Below are 9,255 nucleotides of genomic sequence, written 5' to 3'. Positions count from 1 at the left end.
TCAAGAATTTAACATCGCGACCAGAAACAATAGTCCTGGGCATACCATGCAACCTAACGACTTCTCTAAAGAACAAATCCGCAATGTTTGAAGCATCATCGGTTTTATGACAAGCTATAAAATGTGCCATCTTAGAGAATCTATCCACAACAACAAAAATAGAATCCCTCCCCTTCTTAGTCTAGGCAACCCCAAAATAAAGTCCATAGAAATGTCAATCCAAGTTCTTTTTAAGAATAGCACACAAAAGTGTCCCAAAGTTCTATTGACGATTTCAGTTTGTCCAACCGTTTGAGGATGACAAGTAGTAGAAAACAACAATTTTGTGCCAAGTTCAGCCCATAAAGTATACCAAAAGTAACTCAAGAATTTAACATCGCGACCAGAAACAATAGTCCTAGGCATGCCATGCAACCTAACGACTTGTCTATAGAACAAATCCGCAATGTTTGAAGCATCATGTGTTTTATGACAAGCTATAAAATGTGCCATCTTAGAAAATCTATCCACAACAACAAAAATAGAATCCCTCCCCTTCTTAGTCCTAGGCAACCCCAAAATAAAGTCCATAGAAATGTCAAGCCAAGTTCTTTTTAAGAATAGCACGCAAAAGTGTTCCCAAAGTTCTATTGACGACTTCAGTTTGTCCATCCGTTTGAGGATGACAAGTAGTAGAAAACAACAATTTTGTGCCAAGTTTAGCCTATAAAGTATTCCAAAAGTAACTCAAGAATTTAACATAGCGACCAGAAACAATAGTCCTAGGCATGCCATGCAACCTAACGACTTCTCTAAAGAACAAATCCGCAATGTTTGAAGCATCATCGGTTTTATGACAAGCAATAAAATGTGTCATCTTAGAGAATCTATCCACAACAACAAAAATAGAATCCCTCCCCTTCTTAGTCCTAGGCAACCCCAAAATAAAGTACATTGAAATGTCAAGCAAAGTTCTTTTTAAGCATAGCACGCAAAATTGTTCCCAAAGTTCTATTGACAACTTCAGTTTGTCCATCCGTTTGAGGATGAAAAGTAGTAGAAAACAACAATTTTGTGCCAAGTTTAGCCCATAAAGTCTTCCGAAAGTAACTTAAGAATTTAACATCGCGACCAGAAACAATAGTTCTAGGCATGCCATGCAACCTAGCGACTTCTCTAAAGAACAAATCCGCAATGTTTGAAGCATCATCGGTTTTATGACAAGCTATAAAATGTGATATCTTAGAGAATCTATCCACAACAACAAAAATAGAATCCCTCCCCTTCTTAGTCCTAGGCAACCCCAAAATAAAGTCCATACAAATGTCAATCCAACTTCATTTTAAGAATAGCACGCAAAAGTGTTCCCAAAGTTCTATTGACAACTTTAGTTTGTCCATTCGTTTGAGGATGACAAGTATTAGAAATCAACAATTTTGTGCCAAGTTTAGCCCATAAATTCTTCCAAAAGTAAATCAAAAATTTAACATCGCGACCAGAAACAATAGTCCTAGGCATGCCATGCAACCTAACGACTTCTCTAAAGAACAAATCCGCAATGTTTGAAGTATCATCGGTTTTATGACAAGCTATAAAATGTGCCATCTTAGAGAATCTATCCACAACAACAAAAATAGAATCCCTCCCCTACTTAGTCCTTGGCAACCCCAAAATAAAGTCCATAGAAATGTCAATCCAAGTTCTTTTTAAGAATAGCACGCAAAAGTGTTCCCAAAGTTCTATTGACAACTTCAGTTTGTCCATCCGTTTGAGGATGACAAGTAGTAGAAAACAACAATATTGTGCCAAGTTTAGCCCATAAAGTCTTCCAAAAGTAACTCAAGAATTTAACATCGCGACCAGAAACAATAGTCCTAGGCATGCCATGCAACTTAACGACTTCTCTAAATAACAAATCCGCAATGTTTGAAGCATCGTCGGTTTTATGACAAGCTATAAAATGTGCCATCTTAGAGAATCTATCCACAACAACAATAATAGAATCCCTCCCCTTCTTAGTCCTAGGCAACCCCAAAATAAAGTCCATAGAAATGTCAATCCAAGTTCTTTTTAAGAATAGCACACAAAAGTGTTCCCAAAGTTCTATTGACGACTTCAGTTTGTCCATCCGTTTGAGGATGACAAGTAGTAGAAAACAACAATTTTGTGCCAAGTTTAGCCCATAAAGTATTCCAAAAGTAACTAAATAATATAACATCGCGATGAGAAACAATAGTCATAGGCATGCCATGCAACCTAACGACTGCTCTAAAGAACAAATCCGCCATGGTTGAAGCATCATCGGATTTATGACAAACTATAAAATGTGCCATCTTAGAGAATCTATCCACAACAACAAAAATAGAATCCCTCCCCTTCTTAGTCCTAGGCAACCCCAAAATAAAGTCCATAGAAATGTCAATCCAAGTTCTTTTTAAGAATAGCACGCAAAAGTGTTCCCAAAGTTCTATTGACAACTTCAGTTTGTCCATCCGTTTGAGGATGACAAGTAGTAGAGAACAACAATTTTGTGCCAAGTTTAGCCCATAAAGTTACCAAAAGTAACTCAAGAATTTAACATCGCGACCAGAAACAATAGTGCTAGGCATGCCTTGCAACCTAACGACTTCTCTAAAGAACAAATCAATGTTTGAAGCATCATCGGTTTTTTGACAAGCTATAAAATGTGCCATCTTAGAGAATCTATCCACAACAACAAAAATAGAATCCCCCCCTTCTTAGTCCTAGGCAACCCCAAAATAAAGTCCAAAGAAATGCAAATCCAAGTTCTTCTTAAGAATAGCACGAAAAAGTGTTCCCAAAGTTCTATTGACGACTTCAGTTTGTCCATCCGTTTGAGGATGACAAGTAGTAGAAAACAACAATTTTGTGCCAAGTTTGGCCCATAAAGTCTTCCAAAAGTAACTCAAGAATTTAACATCGCGACCAGAAACAATAGTCCTGGGCATGCCGTGCAATCTAACGACTTCTCTATAGAACAAATCTGCAATGTTTGAAGCATCATCTGTTTTATGACAAGCTATAAAATGTGCCATCTTTGAAAATCTATCCACAACAACAAAAATAGAATCCCTCCCCTTCTTAGTCCTAGGCAACCCCAAAATAAAGTCCATAGAAATGTCAAGCAAAGTTCTTTTTAAGAATAGCACGCAAAAGTGTTCCCAAAGTTCTATTGACGACTTCAGTTTGTCCATCCGTTTGAGGATGACAAGTAGTAGAAAACAACAATTTTGTGCCAAGTTTAGCCTATAAAGTATTCCAAAAGTAACTCAAGAATTTAACATAGCGACCAGAAACAATAGTCCTAGGCATGCCATGCAACCTAACGACTTCTCTAAAGAACAAATCCGCAATGTTTGAAGCATCATCGGTTTTATGACAAGCAATAAAATGTGGCATCTTAGAGAATCTATCCACAACAACAAAAATAGAATCCCTCCCCTTCTTAGTCCTAGGCAACCCCAAAATAAAGTCCATAGAAATGTCAAGCAAAGTTCTTTTTAAGCATAGCACGCAAAATTGTTCCCAAAGTTCTATTGACAACTTCAGTTTGTCCATCCGTTTGAGGATGAAAAGTAGTAGAAAACAACAATTTTGTGCCAAGTTTAGCCCATAAAGTCTTCCGAAAGTAACTTAAGAATTTAACATCGCGACCAGAAACAATAGTTCTAGGCATGCCATGCAACCTAGCGACTTCTCTAAAGAACAAATCCGCAATGTTTGAAGCATCATCGGTTTTATGACAAGCTATAAAATGTGATATCTTAGAGAATCTATCCACAACAACAAAAATAGAATCCCTCCCCTTCTTAGTCCTAGGCAACCCCAAAATAAAGTCCATACAAATGTCAATCCAACTTCTTTTTAAGAATAGCACGCAAAAGTGTTCCCAAAGTTCTATTGACAACTTTAGTTTGTCCATTCGTTTGAGGATGACAAGTATTAGAAATCAACAATTTTGTGCCAAGTTTAGCCCATAAATTCTTCCAAAAGTAAATCAAAAATTTAACATCGCGACCAGAAACAATAGTCCTAGGCATGCCATGCAACCTAACGACTTCTATAAAGAACAAATCCGCAATGTTTGAAGTATCATTGGTTTTATGACAAGCAATAAAATGTGCCATCTTAGAGAATCTATCCACAACAACAAAAATAGAATCCCTCCCCTACTTAGTCCTTGGCAACCCCAAAATAAAGTCCATAGAAATGTCAATCCAAGTTCTTTTTAAGAATAGCACGCAAAAGTGTTCCCAAAGTTCTATTGACAACTTCAGTTTGTCCATCCGTTTGAGGATGACAAGTAGTAGAAAACAACAATATTGTGCCAAGTTTAGCCCATAAAGTCTTCCAAAAGTAACTCAAGAATTTAACATCGCGACCAGAAACAATAGTCCTAGGCATTCCATGCAACTTAACGACTTCTCTAAATAACAAATCCGCAATGTTTGAAGCATCATCGGTTTTATGACAAGCTATAAAATGTGCCATCTTAGAGAATCTATCCACAACAACAATAATAGAATCCCTCCCCTTCTTAGTCCTAGGCAACCCCAAAATAAAGTCCATAGAAATGTCAATCCAAGTTCTTTTTAAGAATAGCACACAAAAGTGTTCCCAAAGTTCTATTGACGACTTCAGTTTGTCCATCCGTTTGAGGATGACAAGTAGTAGAAAACAACAATTTTGTGCCAAGTTTAGCCCATAAAGTATTCCAAAAGTAACTAAATAATATAACATCGCGATGAGAAACAATAGTCATAGGCATGCCATGCAACCTAACGACTGCTCTAAAGAACAAATCCGCCATGGTTGAAGCATCATCGGTTTTATGACAAGCTATAAAATGTGCCATCTTAGAGAATCTATCCACAACAACAAAAATAGAATCCCTCCCCTTCTTAGTCCTAGGCAACCCCAAAATAAAGTCCATAGAAATGTCAATCCAAGTTCTTTTTAAGTATAGCACGCAAAAGTGTTCCCAAAGTTCTATTGACAACTTCAGTTTGTCCATCCGTTTGAGAATGACAAGTAGTAGAGAACAACAATTTTGTGCCAAGTTCAGCCCATAAAGTTACCAAAAGTAACTCAAGAATTTAACATCGCGACCAGAAACAATAGTGCTAGGCATGCCTTGCAACCTAACGACTTCTCTAAAGAACAAATCAATGTTTGAAGCATCATCGGTTTTTTGACAAGCTATAAAATGTGCCATCTTAGAGAATCTATCCACAACAACAAAAATAGAATCCCCCCCTTCTTAGTCCTAGGCAACCCCAAAATAAAGTCCAAAGAAATGCAAATCCAAGTTCTTCTTAAGAATAGCACGAAAAGTGTTCCCAAAGTTCTATTGACGACTTCAGTTTGTCCATCCGTTTGAGGATGACAAGTAGTAGAAAACAACAATTTTGTGCCAAGTTTGGCCCATAAAGTCTTCCAAAAGTAACTCAAGAATTTAACATCGCGACCAGAAACAATAGTCCTGGCATACCATGCAACCTAACGACTTCTCTAAAGAACAAATCCGCAATGTTTGAAGCATCATCGGTTTTATGACAAGCTATAAAATGTGCCATCTTAGAGAATCTATCCACAACAACAAAATAGAATCCCTCCCCTTCTTAGTCTAGGCAACCCCAAAATAAAGTCCATAGAAATGTCAATCCAAGTTCTTTTTAAGAATAGCACACAAAAGTGTCCCAAAGTTCTATTGACGATTTCAGTTTGTCCAACCGTTTGAGGATGACAAGTAGTAGAAAACAACAATTTTGTGCCAAGTTTCAGCCCATAAAGTATACCAAAAGTAACTCAAGAATTTAACATCGCGACCAGAAACAATAGTCCTAGGCATGCCATGCAACCTAACGACTTGTCTATAGAACAAATCCGCAATGTTTGAAGCATCATGTGTTTTATGACAAGCTATAAAATGTGCCATCTTAGAAATCTATCCACAACAACAAAATAGAATCCCTCCCCTTCTTAGTCCTAGGCAACCCCAAAATAAAGTCCATAGAAATGTCAAGCCAAGTTCTTTTTAAGAATAGCACACAAAGTGTTACCAAAGTTCTATTGACGACTTCAGTTTGTCCATCCGTTTGAGGATGACAAGTAGTAGAAAAAACATTTTGTGCCAAGTTTAGCCCATAAAGTATTCCAAAAGTAACTAAATAATTTAACATCGGATGCAGAAACAATATTCATAGGCATGCCATGCAACCTAACGACTTCTCTAAAGAACAAATCCGCCATGTTTGAAGCATCATCGGTTTTATTGACAAGCATATAAAATGTGCCATCTTAGAGAATCTATCCACAACAACAAAATAGGAATCCCTCCTCCTTCTTAGTCCTAGGCAACCCCCAAAATAAAGTACATTAGAAATGTCAATCAAAGTTCTTTTTAAGAATAGCACGCAAAATTGTTCCCAAAGTTCTATTGACAACTTCAGTTTGTCCATCCGTTTGAGATGAAAAGTAGTAGAAAACAAACAATTTTGTGCCAAGTTTAGCCATAAAGTCTTCCAAAAGTAACTTAAGAATTATAACATCGCGACCAGAAACAATAGTCTAGGCATGCCATGCAACCTAGCGGACTTCTCTAAAGAACAAATCCGCAATGTTTGAAGCATCATCGGTTTTATGACAAGCTATAAATGTGCATCTTAGAGAATCTATCCACAACAACAAAAATAGAATCCCTCCCCTTCTTAGTCCTAGGCAACCCCAAAATAAAGTCCAATACAAATGTCAATCCAAGTTCTTTTTAAGAATAGCACGCAAAAGTGTTCCCAAAGTTCTATTGACAACTTCAGTTTGTCCATCCGTTTGAGGATGACAAGTAGTAGAAAACAACAATTTTGTGCCAAGTTTAGCCCATAAAGTCTTCCAAAAGTAACTCAAGAATTTAACATCGCGACCAGAAACAATAGTCCTAGGCATGCCATGCAACCTAACGACTTCTCTAAAGAACAAATCCGCAATGTTTGAAGCATCATCGGTTTTATGACAAGCTATAAAATGTGCCATCTTAGAGAATCTATCCACAACAACAAAAATAGAATCCCTCCCCTTCTTAGTCCTAGGCAACCCCAAAATAAAGTCCATAGAAATGTCAATCCAAGTTCTTTTTAAGAATAGCACGCAAAAGTGTTCCCAAAGTTCTATTGACAACTTCAGTTTGTCCATCCGTTTGAGGATGACAAGTAGTAGAAAACAACAATTTGTGCCAAGTTTAGCCCATAAAGTCTTCCAAAAGTAACTCAAGAATTTAACATCGCGACCAGAAACAATAGTCCTAGGCATGCCATGCAACCTAACGACTTCTCTAAAGAACAAATCCGCAATGTTTGAAGCATCATCGGTTTTATGACAAGCTATAAAATGTGCCATCTTAGAGAATCTATCCACAACAACAAAAATAGAATCCCTCCCCTTCTTAGTCCTAGGCAACCCCAAAATAAAGTCCATAGAAATGTCAATCCAAGTTCTTTTTAAGAATAGCACGCAAAAGTGTTCCCAAAGTTCTATTGACAACTTCAGTTTGTCCATCCGTTTGAGGATGACAAGTAGAAAACAACAATTTTGTGCCAAGTTTAGCCCATAAAGTCTTCAAAAGTAACTCAAGAATTTAACATCGCGACCAGAAACAATAGTCCTAGGCATGCCATGCAACCTAACGACTTCTCTAAAGAACAAATCCGCAATGTTTGAAGCATCATCGGTTTTATGACAAGCTATAAAATGTGCCATCTTAGAGAATCTATCCACAACAACAAAAATAGAATCCCTCCCCTTCTTAGTCCTAGGCAACCCCAAAATAAAGTCCATAGAAATGTCAATCCAAGTTCTTTTTAAGAATAGCACGCAAAAGTGTTCCCAAAGTTCTATTGACAACTTCAGTTTGTCCATCCGTTTGAGGATGACAAGTAGTAGAAAACAACAATTTTGTGCCAAGTTTAGCCCATAAAGTCTTCCAAAAGTAACTCAAGAATTTAACATCGCGACCAGAAACAATAGTCCTAGGCATGCCATGCAACCTAACGACTTCTCTAAAGAACAAATCCGCAATGTTTGAAGCATCATCGGTTTTATGACAAGCTATAAAATGTTTGGTAATTCTCTACGCATTACATTCTATTTCTAGGACAGCAGTGGTTTTTAAATGAACACGTTTGTTTATAGTTGAATCCACCTTCGTTGGAGCATTCAGGTGTATGGATTCTTTCGAGTGCAACGTGATTTGTCATGTCGCTTTTGCCACGAAGTCTTTCCGACTCTGTTAACTCACAAAGTTAATGGAGCCTGCAAAAGAAGATTGAAGATTTTAGTTGTGGAAACACGATTGATGACTATGTGGTGTATGGCTCGTATGATCATTTTTTTTATTGAATTGGTTGAATGTACTAGGCTCAACAACGTGCACTTCCCTAAAAGGTGTCAAGGGATCTTTGTAGTTTGTCCGGCAGCAACAACGAGCTAATCTAGTGGTTAGCATTTGATTGACCCTTCACTCTCATGTGTAAAATGCTGTTGAGCTCTATAGTTGCCTGGCAAAGCTTTCTGGAAGTTATCTTCCCTGTTGGCTTTAATTTGTTAACATCATTCTCTAGTCCTTTTGTCTACAACTAATTTAATCTTGCAAACTCCTCGGATTACGTGAAGGGATGATGGCCCCGGATCCTGTTTTGGTGGCATTGAAATGCATGCTTCGCTCTTGTATATCTATGTAATTTAACTCCTCATCTAACTGCTTTCATATTCAGGCCTTTTCGCTAGCGGATTGGTTGGGTGGAAGCTTCTTGTATTTGTGAAGCCGGATACTTAACTCTCCTTCTCGTTTCACATGAACCAAAAAACCTAACTTTTGACTCACTCACTCAGTTCGCCTAGATGGCAAGCAGGCGTCCCACCCATTCCAGGAAAGAAATCGCCCCACAGTTTCTAAGGTGGCAAGCATGTGGTCTTGGGCAATTTTCGTACCATCCCCATCATATCAAAAACAACTTAATGAAGGAGGTCAAGAGTTTTCCACTTCTTGGTATAAAATAAAAAATCCGTCTATATCCGTATATCAATCTATGCTAAGGGCAACACTGATATGTATCGAAATTTAGCGTAATGACAATGGTTTTGTCCTTATGTGCTACGCATAGTGGCAACATTATTTCCATCCACACTTTGATCGCTCAAAACTTGAATTTTGTTCGATAAGTGCCAAGAGAGTAGTTTTTACTGTTGATTTGGTGTTCGTTG

The sequence above is a fragment of the Primulina eburnea genome, chromosome 6 (genome assembly GCF_022965805.1).
Source record: "Primulina eburnea isolate SZY01 chromosome 6, ASM2296580v1, whole genome shotgun sequence".
Taxonomy (NCBI): domain Eukaryota; kingdom Viridiplantae; phylum Streptophyta; class Magnoliopsida; order Lamiales; family Gesneriaceae; genus Primulina; species Primulina eburnea.
This window is presented reverse-complemented; position numbering follows the sequence as displayed.